The following is a 22611-nucleotide window of genomic DNA, read 5'->3' on the forward strand; positions in this document are numbered from 1 at the left end:
AAGAAAAACAGTGATAAGGCTTTGACTAGATTATGGTGGAAGATTTCTTGAAATATGAATCTGATGAAGGTAGGACAATATAAAATAATGGATATAATATTGAACATTTTGGCTGCCTGAGAAGTCAGATTTAGTGAAGAAGTATTACTCTTTCAGCAATATCTAATAAAGCTGAAGATGCATGAGGGATCAGGATGGGGGAAAGGCATCTCCAGTAGTTTGGGATTTTAAAGAAAACTATAAAAGTTTATGCTAGTCTTAAATCCAACAGTACTCTTAATTTGAAGTGTTCTCCCCTCATCCCTATTAAAAAGATTAAAATAAAGTGTTTGTTTCTGAGTCACAATGACACAGAAAAGTCCATGTTGCCTATAAAAGACATACCTTTTAAACTGTTTTCAACAAGAAAGACAAATTTTATGTTTGGTAGGTTTAGAAAAAGCCAGTTTATATTCATTCACATATAACTACACATTTGCAAGAAATGGAATGAGCTGTTTCTTCTTTTTGTTTTTTTGTTCACCTTAGGTCCTTTTCTGGACAATATTATGAGATATCATTCCATAACGAACTATTCTAATCTTAATTAAACTATGCATGTATGCATTTCAGGAAGTATATTAATTTAACTCAAAATACTTTGGATATACCTCACTTCTGTGGTTGGAGTCATCTGACCAACGTACACACTGACGATATAGACAGCTATCATAGGCTCTTTTTATAGTTCATAGAGATAGGGCCTTCTAGGGCATGATTCATTTTGTGCTAACGCCATCTAAAACTGATCAAGTAAATTGCTTTCTTAAAATGCCTATTGAGTATGAAAGCATCCCAGAATTAGTAGGATCTAGTCGTCTGTAGGTGTTTACATTATGGACACATCTGTTTCATCAGATGAACCCAAATACAGTATCATTTAGGGTTGGCTTTGTCTTCCTGACATCAGTCAAATCCCATTCTAAGACATGTAGACATGCAGGGTAAGTCCTGCTTTATGTTGTCTTTCTGTAGTTTCTATAGAACGGTTATCTAACTTCTAAACATCTATAGTTTGGTGAGGTGAATCTCAGCCTTAACAGAGGATGTGACCTACTGAGTTTGGCAGAGTCATGCAGACACCTAATATATAGATATGATTGTTTCAGTAATTTCATCCTACAGTTTATTTGATATGCTACTCTATGATATTTCGTCACAGTGAATTGAGTGAGGGCAAGAACTGACAACTTAATCTCAAAAATTTTAATTTCAAAGCATTTCTACATTAAAGAAAGCTGATATGGCTAAGAGCTATGCCATATCTTTCAGTATCTTAACAGGATTCCAACCCTATGACAATAAGTGTTGCCTAATTAATATCATATATTTTTATTTTCATAAACCAGGACTGCAAGCTTACATACCTCCTATCCTTTCAGTGCCTTCCACTCCTATTCTCATGTTTTCATCTTTTCCTGTATGCTCTAGTTCTGACGCTCCATGTTCCCCTACTTCCCAAACTTGCCTCCTCTTGAATCCTCAGTCAGGTTTTCCTAAAGATGCCAGGATTTTGGCATACTCACTCGCTGTGTCCACACTAGTAAGTACAGTGGGACCAGTAACAGCGGATCCATAGGTTAAAATGGTTGTTGCTGAGGACCAGACAGCCAGACCATGTACGTTTGACTTTACACTCGTTGTAGTCTGGGTCTGAAGACTGAATCAGGGCAGGGGCTGCTTCTGCTTTGCAAAGGACGGATATCCTTGTATTAGCATATGCATTTGACTGGCTCATTTCCCTGATACTGCTTCCCAAATCAAGCTCATTCTGAGTGACAGCGTTAACACGCTAGCTAGTTAACAAGGCAAACTAACACGTTGGGAGGCAAGCTACACCCGGACAGCTCATGAGGCATAGCAGTTTGACTCTCCCTCAAGGGAGGAAATAAGTTAGTATATGAGTACAACATAGATATTTGAGCACAATAAAAATAACAAAGGATAGGCTTTGTAGAAGGAGGATGAGATTGGGTCAGGCTGAGACAGAGAGAGAAGTACTCATGCTAAAAAGTGTTATAGCGCTAATCCTTTCAGCTTCCTCTCTGGGCTTTGTTGCCAAACCCCTGTTGGGGCTTAATTATTCAGACTTCACTCTCTGTTCTTCCCAGGCATCCGTTTTGAGCAGAGCTACCTCATTCCTCAGTTAACAGGGAACTGAACTGCAAAAGACAGCTAGTGTTTCTTCAAGGTAGCAGACAGCTTTTTACTGTTAAAACATTGTAATTCAACCAAAGGTATGGAATATCTTCTGACCAAGCATATGAATGTGTTTAGGAGGCTATACTGTTCACAAGTATGGGAGTATTGAATCTGTATTGTATTATTTCTTATCTCTGCAAAGCATGGAAGGATCTCCTCTATAGAAATGCTCAGGAGGACATAAAGGCACTGTTGTTTCTTAGAGTTAGTGAGGCTATGAAACACGTGAACTTTACCCCTTCTCTCTACAAAAGATCTGCCAATTCTATGAATTTTAAATCCATGGGAAATTTTTGTTGCCCTCGGCTGTTGAGTTTCAATGGCTAGAACTCTTTCTGAAGTTATGCTTGAATGCTATTTTCTTCTTAACTCCCAAAATGACATCTTGTGCTTTTCCTGCAATCATACAGCTGAGAAAAAGATGAACGAGTACTCTCTGTTCAGACAACATTTGTATATAATCTAGTCCGTTTGGCAATCTGAATGTCATAATTTAATGGCAATAATCCAAAGAAATATGAAAATGTGTTTAGCAGTTTGATGTTTTTTAAATCTGCAAATAAAAAGCCTGATACTATGATCCATGATAGAATAGCCCATACAAACAAAATTGGCTGTCTGGGGCTAAGGCACAAGAAAACTGGAAATGTTTGCTGTGTAATGAGCCATGCATGGTAAAGACTGTAAGGAATGGCTGGCAGCAAAGAGCTATCTGCAAAGATGTAGGCATTTTATGTTCCATTAAGGTCTTGTTATTCTGGTATTTAAACAAAATTATGCTGCAGGAGAACATGGAGCCTATCGTGTAACTGCTAGAAAATCAAACTTCAAAGCATGAGGCTATCATTTAGAAGAGTTACATCCATCATATTCTGATTTTTCGGCTGAGAACTTTGGAGATGAAAGGGGAGGAAACTTTGATTCAGGAAGGAAATTGTGGAATTCTGAGCATTGCAAATGTCAAGACACTCTGAAAACAGAGGAAAAAAGCACATTTTAGGCCTCATGACTGCAACTTCATTTGTGCTTATAGAAGACAGACACAGAGAACAGCTTATATTTTCAGCAGGGACTACTAATGTATTAAATAGACCTCTTTTTTAAGGAGCGTCAAGCACTTAACTCCCATGAAAAATTGGACACAAACTGGATGTACAAAAAATATATATTCTTGTATGCCCTTCTGTAAGTCATTATTTGCCTTTGTAGCAATAAGAAAGGGGAAAATTAAATTTGCCTTCATTAGCATCCCAGTTTTCCCATCTGTATTATAAACCAATGCGATAAGCAAAACAGTTCCAAGATCCATCCAGGCTACTGCGTCAGAAAGCCAAAGATCCAAGTTATAGAGCTCGGATCTTTCTCTACAGCCATATTTTCTTTGGTAAGGAAGATGATGACTTGTGTCAGGCCATTTATCCACTGTTTCCTCATTGGGAATTCAACTTTCCTGCCAAGATTAACTCTCACACATGTTCCTAACTTTAAATGTATCTAGCAAAATCCACAAATAGGTCTTGTGTCCAGATTTCAGTGCAGTGGTGTGTCCAGATTGACAGACACAGAAGTATTTTTGAAGAGGCTGATGAAAGGATCGTGTTGTCATATTTTTTACTAGTGAAAAGTGCTGCAGTTCTTATACCCCATTTGCCTTCTTTCCAAATTTCTTTCACTGTTGCATCAGTGTCTTTCCATAGCCAAGGAAACAAGAGCTTAGACAATGTTATGGTCATGGGCTGTGCAGTTGCCCCAAACAGTCCTATCCTGCTCTGGATTTGAGAGACTTAATATGAAATTTATCTCACAGACCTAGACATCTCATTTTCAACTCTCTAAAGGTAGGCGTGACAAATTCCACCCTTAGTGAGGCTAATGCTGCCTCTTGCTCTTGGGTGGCTTTCTTGAGCTCAGCTTTCAGGCCAAAAGAGAATTTAGCTCTTGTAGCCGTGGAGAAACCAAAATGACTCAAAGTCTAGGAGGCACATCAAAAGATTTCTCAATTTATGTCATGTCAAATGCAATCAAATGATAACATTCAAATCATTCTTCTGAATCCTATTTCTGACCTGGGTGCATGTGTGGTTAGTAAGAATGAGCATCCTGCTTGCGTACAGGGTTTGCATTGTTACTGGACTGTGATAGGAAGAGGTAAATATTTCCCCTCTGACAGCACTCTGCCAACCTATGCAGAAACCAGTTATCCTAGAAAAGGAAGTCTGTTTCCAGTGACTGGCTACCATCGCACTATCCCTCCACAAGCACCTGGGAAAGGCAGATGGAAAGTTAAAGGGGGGCTTGGTAATATTCACCAGAAAAAAATACAAGCAGTAACTAAACTGTGTCTTTGAGTTTAGAAATAGAGTATATCTTTTTAATATGGCCTTCTGTAATATACATCTACTTCTGAAATGTATAAGTCACAAGGAAGATTGTGGCTTGAATTCTTTGATTAAGATATGTAGTAATAGAATAAAAGTGTGGGAGAGAGCTTTAAAAGACTGTATTTTTAAAATGTGTATGCCTCAGAACAAGTACAGCTGAAGGTACTAGAGCTTCTTCCAAACAAGCAATCCATCGTCAAAAATCTGAGAACTGGTGTACTTCATCTGGTACAATAGGGTGATATTTATCTTCAGACTAGACAGAACAAATCTTCTTTTTAAGCCCTGTTGGCCCTTCGAGCACTGGTCTGTCTCAAAGTAAAGAAAGATATTTATCAGAGAAAGATATTTATCAGAGAATCTGAAGTGGATGGTGAAGTAAGTACTATGCTTTGAATGCTTTAAATTCTCTTGACCATCTCTCCTATATATTACTTTAAACACTGTCTTTCTTAACATCTGAAATTTGATGTTAGGATATCCATGCTCCCAGTGCAACATGAAGGTATGTGCATAGGCATTTCTGTTTTATTGTTTTTTGGGGGAAAAGTGGAATGTTACACAAATGCTCCTGAAAAATTAATGTCACTCATTGAACATGGGCTCAGACTTTGTACGTCTGATTTGCACTGCCCAGATTGTTAGTGGCTGAATTCCACTGGCAGGCACATGAATAATCCTGTTCGTAACATTGCTGGATTCTTTTCCCTGAAACTGAGGGATAAAACCTAAGTAATTTAATTTACTTTATTGGAGCCTAGAAGTGAAAATCATTCTAGATATTGTGGTTAGTCACCTGAATTTGGAATTTTTCACCCTGTAGTTGAGTCAGTTCAAGGATCCCTCACACATTGAGTGTTTTTTTTTTCTTTGTATGCACATTATATTGAAGTTTCCACACAAATAAAAGATATAACATCTAAAGGTAGGCTGATAGTATCTTGTAGTTGTAAATATGTTTTTTTAGTTATAAACCATTCTGAGCCCATCTTGATTTGTGCACAAAGGGTCCAGCCCACCTTCTACTTAAAGACAATTACAAAGCTCTGTTTATCTTGATGATAAAGTACTCAAGAGGACAGGGGCAGAATGTCTCATAGAATTCAATTTTAATACTTTGGTTTCCAGGAAACACTAATCCTTGTAACACCAAAAACAGAATTGCTCATGCAGTGTAAAGCTACACCTTATACTAATAAAAGTTTTTTTATTATTATTTTAACAGTAGCACTTCAACATTTCAAAATAATTTATAATAAAATAAGTGGCAAATGGAACAGTTTCTCTGCTGTGATAAAGGTACTCTGCTCTGTGTGTGTGAGAGAGAGAGATAAAATTGTGGCATGAGTGCACATCAAAATGAAGTATTAACTTTCTTTTCTCCCTAAGAGTTCAAAATACTTTGCTTCTATGGGATTTAATGTAAGTGATGCTGGATGTTTAGTCTACAGTCTTCCATTCACCTTTGAAAAGCCTAGGTTGTAATCTGATTTAGGTGACAATTGAAAGAGCTCAGTGGTCTCAGTTTAGTTTCTTGTTTGTGAAACCACCACCACACAGTTCACACAGTGCCATAAGAACAGAGCATGGCAATAATAGACCTTTTTTGAGCAGCATTGGTAAAATTAAAGTAAATGAAACATGGAGTGTAAACTTGGCTGTAACAACATCCAAAAAATCCCTTCTTTTTAACCAGCAAAACATTTACTGAAATTATGCAAAGTATATCACCACTTGGTGAAATGCCTTTATTCTTACAGATGGTAACACTGTTCTGCATTATAAATGCCAAAGCTTTTGCTACTGCTGGATAAGAAATCCTCAGTAGGAGCAATTCCGTTATGGTAAAAGTGACTTTCACTGGTTTATTAAAGGTACCAGTATAGCAGAATCTGGCCAGATGGTATATTGTTAGGTGGCTCTCAAGCCAGAAACTCTGCTAGGGTAAGAAGATGCTGATTCTGATCAATATTTTCAAGCATCTTTTTACATCTGACCCATCCTGAAGTTGCAATAGGAATGACAGGGTAGTGCAAACCTCTTTGCAATAATAAATAAATACATTTAAATAAATTAATATTGAAATAAATTAAAATGTAGCCTTAAATCATAAAGATAGCATAAAGAAATTCTTTATACAAAGATATTTATAGTCCTACGTTATGAAATTCCGAGAGGAAAGCTCTTAAGTCTGTTGTTGTTTTTGAAATGCACTGTGGCAGTTAATTCCATTTCTGTAACCAAGTATAGATGAAAAGCTGTGTACTGCAACTATCAGTACAGGCTTTTGCAAGATACGGAATAGGCACAGCAGAAGAAAGAGGTTTAGAGTTCAGCACTTCAGGGGGCTAATGTGTGTTAAAGCCACTGCTCGAATGGGCCATAGCTTAATCCTTGCGCTGCCAGTCAAGATAGTGATTAAAAATCACCCATCCAGGGAATTGCTTCTGGATGTTGATGTGCCAGGTTGTGGGGACGGAACAAAGGGGGTGGAGAAGAGGAGGGTTTATGTGTGTATGGCTGATGTTTGAGCAGTTGCATTTCAAGAAGAGGGAGGGGAAGAGAGGGAAAAACTTGGCTGGCCCCAAGAGAGAAAAGAGAGAGAACAAAGCTCCCTTCAGGAAACTCAACCAGTCACATAGGCGTAATTTCTGAATTCTTCACAAGAGAGTTTCCCTATCACTACCCCAAAGGGAAAGCAAGATTGTGAAATCAAAAGGCAGTACTGGAAAAAAAGAAGAGAAAAAAGATATCTTTAAACGAAGCAGGGTTTATACTGAAATAGTAATCTTAGCAGCAATAGCAAGGCTCCTGGTGAACCACTTGGTGGACTTTTTAATCTTTACATTCCCAGATGCAGGGTGTGTGCAGTTTTTTAAGTAGTTTCTTTGTGTCAAAGGAGCTTAACTTTGGTGACAGAATAACATACTCCTTAATGTGAATATGGAAGAGAAAAAAAAATCTCCTTCACCCTTGCTGGTAATTCTGATATGCAGATAATATCTTTATTTTACTTGCATTTATTCAGAAGATATTTTGTGTCTAATTACTACTAAAGCACTTTTAAAAAGTAGGAGAAGATATAGTTCATTTTCTGATTAACTAAAACAAATTAAGATTTATGGAGGCCAGCATAAAATCCTCTAAGCATTAAACATTCAAGTAAGTGATGGCTGTGCTGCTATTTTTTAAATACACATATGGTTGTTAAAATATTTCATCTCTGAGGCTTTCTTGCACATCTTATCCATGCTAAATGGGAGAAGAATGTGTTGGTTTCCGATCTTTTCCAGAGATCATCTTGTTGAGTGGCTGGCACACTCAGCTCCTTGAACAGAGAGGGTAACATATTGCTGCTATGGAGACATTTTAGCTCAACTGATTTATCTTAGATTACCTGAAACACATGGAGTCCTTAAGGGGCATATATTTTAAATAGAACAAAGCAGGATGCCGTAAATTACTTTCCTCTGTCCTTTAAATTCATTTCCTTTGAAAATGGGGAAAAAAGATCTTGTCGAATGTAAGTCCTAAGCTGGGAACAAAGAAGGTCTTTCAGAATGTGGTATATGGTTAAATTTAGGAATATAGATGAGAAAAATGGGTCCTATGAGTTCTGTGAGTTCTGTTTCCCACAAATTCACTTTATTTCTGTTTTCGTTTCCCTGCCATTCCCTACCCTTCCTTAGAAATGGGCTGCACAACAGTTCCAGGGTATTCTATACATTTATGACTGCAAAAATCAATTTTACACAGGGTCTTTCCTAGCATAACATCCAGAATCCAGTTTTTCCCTTGTTGTAGGAACTCTATTGTTTCATTGCTAAATTAAAGGCCCCCCAAGGTGAGCTGGAAGTTCTGCCAGGTTCTACTGCTATCTCCTTTTCTTTGATATCTGCCTATATATTTTGAACAGGAGAGCTGCCATGCCTCTTTCTCAGAGTTTAAACTAGACCTTCTTCTCTAGAGATATCCAAGGCCTATAGAAGGAATACATTATAAAAATTTTCATTAAATTAGTATGCTAACAAATAAGGTGTTCATCTTGCACACAAGCAATGCTGATAGAGTTGAAAGACTGCTCAAAAACAGAAGTGGCTTCAACCTTTTTTTGAGGGGGGGGTATGGTTCTTAAGAGCTTGAAATGAGAGCTGCCATTCCTTTAATGCATATTTTAGATACTATTCAAAATCAGGCAAAAGCAAGCTTCTGTAATCAGACTTCTTTTCCTTGCCTTGATGTGTGCAAGTATTTTTATGTCATTATAATGGAATCTGCTTCTTACCACTGAATCTGGAAGCCCTCCAAGTGCATTTCCAATGTCAGTGGAAAGAGGAGATGTATGCTGAAACAAGCTCTGCCCATTTCTGCTTGGCTTAAGTAAGTGGCCTCAGTAAAAGTCCTGTAGTCCTGTAGAAATGCTGGATTATCCAGATTTGATGGAAACCAGGGACCTGAGCAAGCTTTAAAAGAAGTCAGTTAGCCAGTGGCAACTCTAGTTTTAAACTGGATGTCAGCTCATCTGTTCACAGTAATAATATGCCTTTCTGCTCTCCTAGAGAAGACTGGTTTACCTATTTGAAAGTCAGGTACTTAGAACTGGTTGTTTTGGCTCTCTCTGTATTAATAAGATTTCTTGGTGTTAGAAAGAGAGGATACCTACAGATGGTGCTTTATCCTACCTATTTTGGAAATCTATCTCTAGAGGTAAACTTACTCTATCCCAGGGTGCCTGTGTCACCCCATTTTCTAGAGAGAACATTTGCATCTAGTTAAAATTATATATCTAGATTTCAGATGGCTAAAATTAGGGTCTTACTCTGAATCATGTATGAAGAAACTTATCTATTGCGCCATTAATGACACAAATGCTAACTTAAGTGACATAACCCCACTCTCTGTGCACTTCCTCAGGCTTATTTTTTAACAATGCTTCATGCAATCTAGGTCATCTTGTCTGTGGCATCACAGACAACTGAGGTTGTCTTCTCCCAGCTGAAGATAGGAAAAGAACTTAAATCTAGAGTGAAAAAAACACACCACAGATTCCAGGTGTGGTGAATGCTGTGCCACTGTTGTCCTTGTGTGTATCTATGTCAGTGAGGAGCTTGAAGAAATAGGAAACAACAAAAGTGAGTGCAAGAGCAGAGCCTTTAATATGTCATTCTCACAGGATATATTGAGTATATGTAAAATAACTTCCAGTATCAGTAAAAATGTGTTTTGTGGCATACTGTAGCTACTTCTTTTCTCCAACACCTCAAGTGATAAAATACCTGTTAATTATTTCTTGCATCTGGAATGGAGACGATGAGTGTTTGTACTCTGTTAGGGGATTTTCCCAGTTAGGACAAAAGAAAGTAGGAGACAAAATTAAGTTGATCTCCCAGAAAACAACAGTGCTGAGGCATCAGTGCTTTGTTTGTTTTTTGTACATAGAGATGTGGAACTGTATCTGTCCTGTAGTGATGAAAAGGCAAACCAAAATGACATGCACATCCGTACAGCCACCTACAAGAGTCTGTGGTTTCGAGACTGATATAGCCAGCCAGACTGGTTTCCTAGAAAAGAAGTTCCTCTTGGCTAGCTGCTCTTTAATACATGCATCGTACCCTGTCATTCAAGTTCTTGAATGCTGATTCTTTTTGTCAAGCAGGGAAAAATCAGAATTCCTGTCTCCTTAAGACACAAAAATCATCATAATATTGAATTTATCACAGTTTCATAGAAATTAGTGCAGAAGAATCTAAAGGAAGGTTTTTCTCTTTTCCATTTTCTTCTTTTTCTTTTGAAGTGCAGTGCAGCTTCCTTGTGCTAGGGACTAGGCCTCCACCTATTTGCAAAACTATTGTGCAGCAGGTCCAAAGCTTAAAATTGACTGTGAATTTAATTGCCATGGGATGGCCCAAAGCATTGAAGGACTCTCAAGGAAAAGACACATGGAAGAAGGGTATGCTGATGGCTGTTCAGTTGCCTACGGCCAGAAATGGAATGGTTATTCCAGGGAGATGTTCACACAGAAACTTTGGTTTGTTCCTCTGTTTTCTCTTTAGCTAAACATCTTCTGCATGCTGTAGCCTGCCCCTGGCAATGGTGAAGAGGAATATTTGGTTAATGCAGCATGACTATGAAAAATATGTCTGTACAAGAGAAACTTAGGTTTAAATGGATTAAAATAGCTGCAATATATATTATTCTCAGCTGACTGACTGGTGTTCTCTGTGACATTTTAATATGCCTTGTATGATTTTTAGCTTTTGAAATATGTAATTGCATGTGTGAAGACCTCTTCATCTGTAGACACTTTAAGTTTAATGCCCTTACCAATTAGATGTCTTTGTCATCCAGGCTGTAAAATTTCATGCTTTGGATTTGGAAGTTCATAACTATTCCACCCTAAGGAAGTTATTGTTTTTGTTTTGTTTTCCTCTTGAGTCACTATTAGAGTTTGTCTTCTTAAGTCTTTTTCTATTAGATTTTTTGTTATTTAAGCTTTTTCCATCATTTTCCATTGTTTTGATCTGGGAAGTGTGATTTTAGTTTTATGACATTATTGTCATTTCTGATAGGTTACAGTAGCAAGAGATTCTTTAGAAGAAAAGAAAGTAAATTGTATCACATTCCATTTCTTGGTGAACGTTGCTTTGAGGGGAAATTCCTTTAAATATACTACAATGATTGTGATACTGAGAACTGCAGGGACACTGGAGATGCTACAACCTTAGTGACAGGCTCCCCTTTCAGATCAAGGGGAGAGAATACGTACATGACTCCATAATTTGTAATTTGGCAGTGAGGTTTGTTTGTTCTTTCTGGATGCAGGTGTGCTACCCTGGCAAAGACACAGACAAGAGAATAAAGGGTAAAGAGCATGACACAAGAGGAGAGTTGCTAGATAATTAGAGATTTAATAATAAATAGAAAAAAAATGGTTGCTCTGTTACCCAAGATTGGTGCTCATTTAATTTCTTGCAAATCCCTAATACTTAAAGAGGCAGTGTGATTGATGGGATTAATTAGAGTTGTATGTCTAACAAGTTCTCCTAGCTGTAATGACCTCATTAATTAAAACTTGAACTTCGTAAGAAGGCTCTTTACAATCCATATCAGTTTATGAATTCTCTTTTTTTTTTGTTTTTGAATAGAGGAATGATCAGATGAACAGGTCAGTAGTGCATATGCAAAATAATATGTAATGCATTACTGTGATTTATATTTCTTTAGAGAGTCAGAAAAACACAAATCAACACATAAATCAAGTATAATCAGTAAGGCCAGCCTCTGTGGAGATGTTTTCTTTAGCAACCTCTGGAAGTCTGAGTTTAAATTCATTTTATGAGAGGTTACATGAACCATTTCTGAACCAAATATAGACTAAATATGTCATTTTAAGATACTTTAAGCAATTTGCTTTCTATTAAGAAGAACATTGAATATCTCAAATACTCTTCTTTTATAAACTTGCAAATATGTATAGTCACTTATTATATCTCTTCATTTGATAAAATATTAGGAAGGTAATATGAGGGTATATGTATTATCATTCAATCCCAGGACAGAGATCCTTCAGCATTTTGCAAATGTAAAACACTTAAGTCACTCAATAGGCACTACACTGGTAAGTAAGGACTTGTATTCTTTAATACTTTGCTTTGTTTTTCAGGAGTTTAATGTTCTTTATTAAAAGAATATATTACTCCTTATTAGTAATATATTTCATGGCTATTCAGCTCAATTTACTAATACTTCACATAAATGGTCCTCTTTCATTTAAAAGTATCCCTACAAGTGAAAGGAATACCCCTAGAAGACAATAGATAAACTTGTAGGACTAAAGACCATTTCATTAGCATATACTTGCTTTGACTCTAATCCTGTAAATATTTATCTATGTATATAATGTTATTAAGCATTCCCAGGAAATTAATGTGTTCGATACTGTCTCTTAGTGTCCGCAGTGAGATTCCTACTACTGTTTGCAGTCAGAAGACACCTCCTTAAAGGAAAGCTGCAGAACTAAAGCCATTACTGAAAACAACTAAGTGTTTAAAACACTTAATTTTTTTTATTTTTTTATTTAAAAACCAAGACTATAAGTGTCCTCACCCACCCATTTTGTTCAAGTGTTAGCTAAGAAGCTAAGTATTTATCAATTGAAAGAAAAATCCTAGCCATAATTGAAATGAGATTTAAGTTTAATAGCTTAATCTTGAGATTCTTCCAGTCTTCTAAAGAAGTGTAACAATTTTGGGCATTACTAAGACATTTAGACATGTGAAATGCTAATCATTCCTTGCTGAGTACTGAGCCTGCACTTGAAGAACTCTTTGTGAAACTCATCTTTTGATTTGTAACACTGAACAATAACACTGAGAGTTGGATGTGAGGCTGAAATATATTTTTAATTGCTGGAAGTGTAAAGATTTATAATACTATTTATGAGTATCTTAAAGTGATCTTAAAGTGAGACCAAGGTTTATGTTTATATGTTTAAAATATACATTTAAATTGGTACTCTAATACAGTTCCTTGTGGCTATGGTATGAGACCATGAACATACTCAAGCAGGGTTTCCAGTGTTTATGAATGTGGTATTTACAGCCCGATCTTCTGAATCAGAACAGCACATAGAGGTAAAGCATAATAAGAAATCCTCTTTGTAAAGCACCTCTACTCAAGAGATTAATTTTCTGTTACACTGAAAATATATATTATGGACAAAATTATAATACTGCATCATTTAGATATTGCTAGCAGCCCCCAAATCAGGACTAAGATCTACCTCCCCTCTCACCCCCCCAAATTTTGAAGATATCTGAGATCTCATTGTCCTCTGCCCCATATAGGATTAATTGCTTTTTCAGATATTCTTGGTGAGAGTTTGACTTCTGATGACTTCTTTAGAAACTTCAGACTTTCTGTTAAGTAAGTTTCAGGTCAAAAAAAGTGGAGAAAGAACATAGCTTAAAGCAAAAGAAATTTATTTTGTTGTATTTTCAGAGCAAAATCTTTTCTATATGATGAGCTTGAACAGATAAACAGTTGTGTTTGGGTTATGCTTCAAAATTGCTGTAGGAGAAGACATAAAATTGAACAACTTTTACAGATTTGGTTGGGTAGCCTGTGCCTGTGTTGTCTGTTTTATAGGCAGCATACACATGCACACTGAATTCCTCAAGCCTTCTTTTCAGAGTTCTACTGATCTTTTCATGCTCCTGCCCTGATCTTTCCTTCAGGGTCCTTTAATGGGACAGATCAGAATTCAGTGCTATATCGTTAATCTAACAATTTAGAACAGATTAATCTTCTCTGTCCAAAACCCCCAAAGTAGGACTGAGTGAATGGCTTCAGTGATCACAGGGGAATGCTGAAAGCAAGTCCTGCGCAGCAGTGAAATGGGGTGGTGGGAATAACTTTTATTTTTTGCTCTCCTGGCCTCTTCCTAATATTGCAAGTACTTTCTGTGTACTAGAAGCAACGGTAGGTTTTGTCTGTGCTTTACTTTGAAGTTTAGAAAGATCCTAGAAAGGGAATCTTATATTTGATGGCACAGTTCATAATCTATTCATTTTATGTGAATGAAGTACTATACGATCGTTCTTCAGTGAGGCACTGAGAATACCTCAATCACATGCTGCTGCTGAAATCAAGGTTTGCCATTCTCCTGAGAGCATTAATGATGTGTCATATATAGTATGGCTTTGGGGACCAAATTCAGAGGGTACTCAAATCGCAGTGAAAAGTGCAGGTGAAACATTAGAGGGTCAAACAGCATACCTACATTTCCATTACTTAACTTTCTGTTAGTCTTAAAATGTCTGTCTGTGAGACAATAAAAGGATGTTATAGCTTAAAGAGCAATTAAAATTAAATAACCATTTGAAGGAGAATTGATATTAAGCATTCGTGCAAAGCCGTTTCATACTAAGAAGGTGTTGATAATGCGTCACGTGAGTTTCTCTTGCTGACGTAACATTTCCCAATTAATCCAAAAAAGTGGACTGATTTTGCCTTCTTTGTCCTTGACGCTCAAAGAGAAGCACAAGGCGCAGGTACTGACTGAATGGTGTGAGCGGCTGTGCTCTTTCCCGACTTGTTCAGTCTGCGGTGGGCAGGGACTACACAATAACGTGCTTGTAGGTATTTATCAAGAGCGGGAGAGCCCTACATCTCTGGCATGCTGTTCAGAATATCTATGAGGCTGCTCTACACTTGGCTCTGTTCAGAGAAAGAAAGAGATGTAAATGTCTTGCGTGTGGGCCCCTCTGTGCTTACTGAGCTTTCTGAGAATACGACAAGGGAAGAAAGAAAGGAGATATATTATTACTGAACAGTCAGTTACTATGCAGAGTCTTTATCAGAAAACCAAGAAATCATATGGTTAGCTGTACAGTAATTTCTGTGTGTGTGTTTTCTTGCTTGCCTTTGAGAAAGTGACAAATTGAGGATATACTAGCATATTTGTCGTTCTCATTGTTAATATAGTAGCTCCACCGTGATCTCATCATACTGTGTTATAACATTTGCATTCCATATACACTGAACTGATTGTTTGGGGTATCAATTGTCTGGCGCCTGACAGCAGCATCTGTCAATCTGAAAATGTATGTCCCTTGTCCATCAAAATGAAATAAAATAAAATTCCATCAACTTGAAAAGCTAACATTTATGTTCTGAACATGAAATGAGTAGCACAGCGAATTCTCACGTGGGGCAGAAGGCAAAGCAGTGAAAAGGAGGTTTCTGAAACTGAATATAAGGATTTCTAAACCATTAGGTAAAAAATCTCACTTTATGGCTTTTTTAAAAAACAGCTTGAACCTATTTTCAAGTCCAGCTGTTTTTGCTAAGATTTTTTTGCCTGGCGCACTAGCATGACAACTGGACCCTAAAAAAAAGCTATACTGAATGTTTGGGGGTCAGTGAATTCCAGTAGTGAAGCTGAAGTTGCTTTTTGCAGTCAGTCCTGATACCATCCTTTTCTAGGACTTTGAATGTTTCGTGAAAATAGGACTTCCTGTAGCAGTACCTGCTTGTTTCTATCCCTACTGTTGGTCTGCTCCAGCTCCTATGGCTTTGTGTGCCTTATTGCAAGGAGCCTTGTTAAATACAAGTATGCTAGCTTACCTCTCTATCACGGAGTCTTAGCCTGAACTTCTGCGCAGCCCTGATGGAGCTAGGGATATTGCCGGTTGAAAACTAGTGCGTTTCTCAATGATGTTTTAAGAAGGTATTATCACCAGCTGTCTGTTTCTTTTCACTGCTGTAAATTATTGCAACCATAATGCATTTTTAGCAATGATTTTTCAGTTAAACTATTGGACTTTTCAAAGAAACTTGTGAGCTGTGGCTCAGCACATACCCTGCTGATTCTGTGTTGAAAGTGGTAACTTTCAGTGAAGAGGGGGCAATGACAGCTGACACGTCTTAAGTTTCCTTAGTAAGATTCACTAGAGCTCTTAGTGGGTACCACTAAGCAGCACAGGCACAAGGTTTATAAAAGTCATCTGTTTAAAACCTGACACACTGAATTTAGAAAGTGGAATAGAAAAGATTAGTATGACAGAAGAGTTGAGTGTTTCTCAGATGCATAATTTAAGTTAAAGCTGCTGAATTACAACTAGGACAAGCTAGCAAATGGGTACAATTAGAGATGTTTGATTCAAGGTCGAATTATTCTTCTCTTTTCATATCCTTTGTATATGAATTTTCTTTGGAAAAAAAAACCTCACAGACAGAAGCACTTACCAAGATGGAGACCGCCCTACACAAAATGCATAGACTGTTGCAGGAATATCCTTTCAGGCTATGTGTTTGAACCGGCAATTAGTTACTTGCATGCCTCAAGTCAGCTCATGTATTAGTGGTGAAAAGTGTACTGAAGCCTTCACAGACAGTCATACAGACATAGTCAGCTCAGTTTTGAAGGCTTCTGGTGTTTGCTAAAACCTTTGCAATGGTATCCTCAAACTGAAGCAGCACATATGCAAGAATCAGGTTAGATGTGGTAATAGCACTAAGGTTACTGGAACTTTTTGAATCAGTTTTTTGATTGATTTAAAAGGAGACTAAATATAAAAAAGTTATTTATTTATTTATTTAAACTCTAGCTTATTGAAACGGACTGTGGATGGTGGTCTGCAAACCAAGGTCATAAAAATCTCAGACTAACTACAATGTGGTCAAACAGACCAGCACCACAGTATTTGCAGGTGGTACTGGTCTTTGCACTGGTTGTTCCCACGTGTGTCTGGAGGTGTGTGAGCCATCATGGCGATGCAAAGAAGCTCCAAGACACTGTGTATTTGCTGAAAGCTCAAGAATAGGATATGAGCTGAGAAATCCAAAATCCTTTTGGGTGGGACTTGTGCTACAGCTCCTACTGAGCTCAGTATAACTTGAATTGACTATAGATTATCCAGGGGCACTTAATATCATGAAAAGTATTCAAATAATCATAATCCCTCTAGACATCTGTCTTGCTTTCTGCATGCTCTTTTCTCTAGTTACAAGCTGTGATTCCACACACATGCTAATAGACATCACCAACAAAATCCTATAGAAACCTTACAAAAAGTATGTATTTGTGAGGGCTCCAGTCTGTTGTTTTAAGGAGATGAAATGAATAGAAAATTAAATGATCACATCATAGTTGTTTATTGTTTCTATGAGAACAAAGTGCAGACATGTCCACAGAGAAAAGGCCAAAGGCAGTGTAAGTTTGAATCCTTATGTTCAAAACATCTGAGGTATGTTTCCCTTCATTTTGCTGTATTGCCATTGTATGAAAGAAGGGTGTTGCAACATGAAAAATGGAGAACACAAGGAAGCAATTCTTTCCTGCTGTTTCCACTTTGCATGAATTTTTAACACCTTCGTTGGAGACCAAATGTCTGGTGTGACTTCAGTCAGGATTCCTCTTGGGCACTTTACTAAAGTATTTGCTCAGTTTTCTGTTGCAGTTTGTTCCTTGCACGCAAGTTCAGCAAAAGAGAAAAAAAGAATTAACAACTGCTGTAATCTTGTGTTTCACCTGCTGAATTTCAGAGCATGGGTCTCCATTGTGTTTTTTTCTCTCAGATATTGTGCTCTTTCGGACTGTCCCCCTTTTTGGCAAACTCCTGTTGGCACAATCCTGCTTTGATTGTGCTGTTAATTTTTTTTTTAAGTAATATTAGGAGAAAATAGTAAAAATAAGTGAATTGCTTGTTTATACCATGTTTTCCTTACAGGAATCTGCCTGCTAGGAGCCCAGTAGGTTCCGAAACGCTGGCGTTGTGTGTGACAGGTTCAGGTCAGTCTCCTGTCACGGGCATGGGAACTGCCGTTTGTCATTCAGCGCTGGCTTAATTACGCAGAGGCTGAGCTTCCACTCGGCCGGGTTACGTGGCAGTGCAGTTCAACCAGCGTCCTTCTCATAAGCTGCTCTCGTCAGACGGCTTGTTGGGATTTCTGCGAGAGAATCCATTTCTCGTTGATTTTTCACTCAACTTAGGTTTCCTGTTGAGAGAGAAAGTAGGTATTTTGCTGTCGGGTCAGTGAGAAAGGCAGCTGGCTGGCTGAGGGAGCTCTGCTCCTGGCGGAGGTGGTTAGGTGGAGCTGGTTTTCCTGCAATTGTAGGGGAGATTTTCCTGTTGTGTTTCAGCAGTGACTGTCTCACAGTTACAGACACAGTCAGCACTGCTACAGGACTACTGGGACGGTAGTAGCTGCTACCATCTGGCCTCCCTGGGCTGTCAGAGCTTTCCGAGCGGGTCAGCGTGGTCTCTGCATCTGCAGCAATGTTTCAGCCACAAGAAGTAGGGCGGAAACCAGCGGTGGGTATGCGACCTGGTGTGGTCCTGGGAGCTGGAGCTGACGCTTGTGTGTAGGCTTGCCATTGCAAGTAACTTAGAAAGAGTTCTGATGTGCTTAACAGTTGTAAGAGATGAGTTGAGGTTTCTCTGTTGCTCGATAATTCTGTTGGTTCTGTAATTGTTGATAATTCTGTGATGAATTACTGTTTCTGTACTGAAAACTCAGAAAAAAGGGGATTTTTTTTTAGCGATGAGTATTTTTTGTTCTGTGTTTCTAAACAAGGGTTTCTTGCTGTTTTGTTGTCATTAAACTAGTAAAACAGCTAAAGGGGACATTAACGTCTACTGTTAACAATATCTGGAAAATTACAATTCTCTTTTAAAATTATCAGATGATGGGAGACATGTATGTTCACTTGAGAAGAATGAAAAAAATACGGTAATTCTGTAAAGCCCACTTTACTCCTTGTGCAAAGTATTTCAAATCCCCTTAATTTATTTGTAGCTGATGATGTTGCATAACCTAAAAACACAATACGTTTAAGAATGATGGCCTAGAGACTATTTTTTCAACGGATTCACTCTTTGGCACCAGTATACTCAGAGAGATGGTTTGGTTACTGCAACTGTAAGTTCGTTATCCACAAAAGCCCGCAAAATGGTACATCTGTTGGAACCAGGAGCATGCACAGACCACAGGTATAGAATTTCTAATATGATTTTCCCAGTACAGCATTTCAAGCTGAAAAATTGTCTGAGAACAAGATAAGATGACATTCAGTCAAGCTTTAAAGTGGATATTTAGCAAGCTCCTGGATAAAAAAGCTTGATACTTGAGGTTGTACAGATGCATACCAGTAATTCTTTCAAGAACTGTTACATAAAAGCGACTTGTGTGCTAACTGACAGGAAACACATAAGTTATTCTAGTTTTTTAAGATAAACTGTGAGACCTTATATGTTGTTGATGAGTAACATCTCAAAGGGATCAAATTAAGCTATTGTTTTATCTTTTCATGCTATCTTAAAAACTAATCAGCTATTTTGTGAATGACATTGAGAACCTTATACTAAGAAGACCATCTAGAGTATTAATACAGTTATTCAGAAGTGATTGCTGTGTTTGGTTATTTTTTCCTACTCCTTCTTGAGATGTTCTAAAGACTATTTATGGGACAATTCATCTGAGAACATCAAATAGACTAGTAACTAGTCAGACATAGCAGTTGGGGAATCCTTTGCATGTCCATGTTTATGTGCATAAATGTGTATACTGTATGTGTGCTTTCCAGACTACTTTCCTACAACTTGATATTGGAAATGCATTTTCCATTGTTTCATGTGGCTACTCAGCAAGGCCCTTCCCCAGATCAGGAGCTCACTGAGTAAAGGAGAAGAGCTAATCAAACCAAATACTGCACCGAGACTTAGGGCTGGAGAAAATTAGGAGTATAACCAACAAAGGCTGTGTACAATGGCAGCTCAAAAAGGCAACACTTCTATTCAACAGAGTGAACTGAAATTTAGTATGGGAGCTTCTGGCTTTTGTCCACTTTTTTTTCGGTTCATATCAAGTGAAGCACAGGTGAACTGGATCATTTTTTCCATCATTAGCTAGATTAGAAATTGGTGTTATACGGTTTCCTAACTTCGACTCCCAGAGCATTTCTCTGGTCATCAGTAGAGTCTAAAATGAGCTAATACTATTTACCACTTCACTTTCTATTTTGCTGATACTATGCAACCTGCTATTGCTCTTAATTTCTTAGTTAGAAGCAATGAAGTTTTGCCATAGTGTGGTTACTAAAAAACTGTGAAGCAAGATTGTGGGGCTGTGGTTAATGATTGGTTTGTCTCAGGTCTTTAAAGAGTTTTTAAGGGATTACATCCAGAAATGATGTAAATGAATAGAAGAAAATATTTGAGATCACCAGTGCTTATTGTGGTACAAGCATGTTTCTGTTAAGAAATACTTTCTCAAGAAGTAAAATGCATGTGGGTGTGCCTCTGGCAAACAATAAAGCATTACTGGTTCTTTGCAAAAAACACCAGCTGACATGACTTGGAAAGTCCTCAAAAGAGGTTAAGTGGAAACTTGCCACCTTCTTAGGGTTTGGCTTTATTAACAAGGAATAAAGATTAAGACTTTACATCTCATTCTGAGTGAGGGGTGGTACCTCTCTAGACAGACTGAGTGGGGATGCCAAACCCTGGAGTGTCCTGGGGCAGAAAGGCAGTCTCTTGTTAATCACTACACACAACCCAGTATTCCTTTCTCTTTTCAGTGAATTGTTTGGTGTATTTACATGCCAGGGCCTGAATTTTTACCCATACACTATTTTCCTCTACCCATTTTGGGTTATTTGGGTTAAGACTGATAATCATCATAGTTCAGACAACCTGAGGAGAGGACCTGTAAAGTAATTACTACTCTGCTTAATATTGTGGGTGGGAGAGACTTAACCCTTTGAAACTTGTTCAATATAGAGAGGTCTCAATATAGAGACCTGCAGTGTGATAGGTAGTTGTGAAAAGAGCTGGAAGGACCAGGGTGTGTACCTGATTACTGAAGCTGTACTGTACGAAGGCAAGCTACCATTTTGTCCAAATATTATCAATAAAATACAGAAGTTCCTATGTGTTTATTGTGCCAAGCAGTCTGGTCTTAACACTGTTTGGTGCAGACCACATATCCCCTGGTTCTGAAGAACTGTTGTGCACCTTTCACATGTATTTGGGACAAGAACCATCAGAATTCAGAAAATTCTGCTCAGTTCTGTCCACTGGGAATGGATTGCCTCGGGATCATTCTGCAACTCGATTCAATCTTCTGTGCATCCACTTGCATCTTTAAAAAGAGAATAAGGAGCACTGGAAGAGAATAATAATTAAAGAAGCCCATTTTGCAAACAAAATTTGACTAAATAAATATGGGGCTCATAAGAATATTCTTTAAAAAAAGAATGGATGCAAATGCTCTATTTTCTTTTTTAAAGATCAAGAACACTGGAAATAGTTCCTGTTAGCTAATGTAGTCTTAATATCTTACTGTTAAGATCCCTTCATACTTGGAATGAAATAAATACATCCAGGGAACACAGATTACTTCATTGCAAAGTAGAAATCTAAAACAGTTCAAATGAATTCCCCCTTTAGGGATGCCTCTTTTCTTCTATTGACTACCAAGGGAGCTTATGAGACCAGTTCAGAGGAATGCTACCCTTTGTGTTTATGAACCCCTACAGAGTGAGAAAAAAGAATGGGTTTCTAATATTTGTTCTGCTGGTGATTTCCCATGAAGTATTTGCAGATTTCTGTTCTGATTTATAGGGCCAAAGAGTACTCCTAAGCTCATGTTGCTAATGGAGAACAGGAACCTACTATCCCTAGGTGGGGTGCCAGACGTGTGCTTATGGTGACTCCAGTGACCCCAGTAGGACCAGCACGATTCCTCTCAGAGCAGGCCCCCAACGCTGGGCACTGTGACGGCTCTGTTTCCCCTGTTTTCCTTCCATTATTCCTGGGCCCAAGGAGACAGACCTGAGTGTCTGCTGCACCAGTGGCAGGGCTTTCTAACTAAGTCTGTCCTCTAAAATAGATTGCCTTCAGAACATACATATAGTTTGTACCTTATCCTCCATACTCCCACCGTTCACAGCTAATTTCCCCTTCTAATTACCTGTAAAGATTGCAATCTTTATTTTTAAATGCACCATTGATCTTCTGCAGTTGAAATGAGTGTGGAGTATAGCAGGGATAAATTAGAATGAACTCCTCAGTGTGGGACAGTGGAAGTATTTAGTAATTGCCATATTGCAAAATCACTACTCTTTCCAAATGTATAGAATATAACTCTAATGTGTGTTGACTCCTTCAAAAAATCAAAAACTCTTTATGAGCATTTTTAACAATCACTTGTGAGGAGCACAGAGAGCAAGACAGTGAGAAGCTAACATTGTGCACCTTGTAATGCAATATGATAGCTTTAAAAACACAAAGAGCTTTATAGCCTAAAGTGCACCTCATAAAGTCAGCTTTAAATTTGTTGAAATTCAGAGTCCTTTTTGGCAGGTGAGGTCGTATCTTTGTATGTGTGGTATTTTGGGAGGATATGCCTATTTTAAAAGCTCTCTTTGCTAAGAAGGCAAGCCTTGGGGTTCCTTCCTGAGAGCTTCTAACATAATGTCATTATC

At 37.9% G+C, this 22611-nt stretch overlaps 1 protein-coding gene across 8 annotated transcripts in view; it reads left to right on the plus strand.

The window, feature by feature from the left end:
- The window catches only part of MID1 (midline 1), a 246430-nt gene that overhangs the window by 113465 nt on the left and 110354 nt on the right, over positions 1 to 22611 (plus strand). For 4 of the 8 annotated variants that reach the window (XR_009961365.1, XM_062601156.1, XM_062601190.1 and 1 more), the window contains exon 1: positions 18228 to 18439. The exons of the other annotated variants lie outside the window; for them this stretch is intronic. The gene's annotated coding sequence lies outside the window, so the exon portion shown is untranslated. Of the gene's footprint in view, positions 1 to 18227; positions 18440 to 22611 lie in introns of those variants that run through there. 8 annotated transcript variants of the gene reach the window in all.

Source organism: Rhea pennata, chromosome 1, assembly GCF_028389875.1.
Source record: "Rhea pennata isolate bPtePen1 chromosome 1, bPtePen1.pri, whole genome shotgun sequence".
NCBI lineage: Eukaryota > Metazoa > Chordata > Aves > Rheiformes > Rheidae > Rhea > Rhea pennata.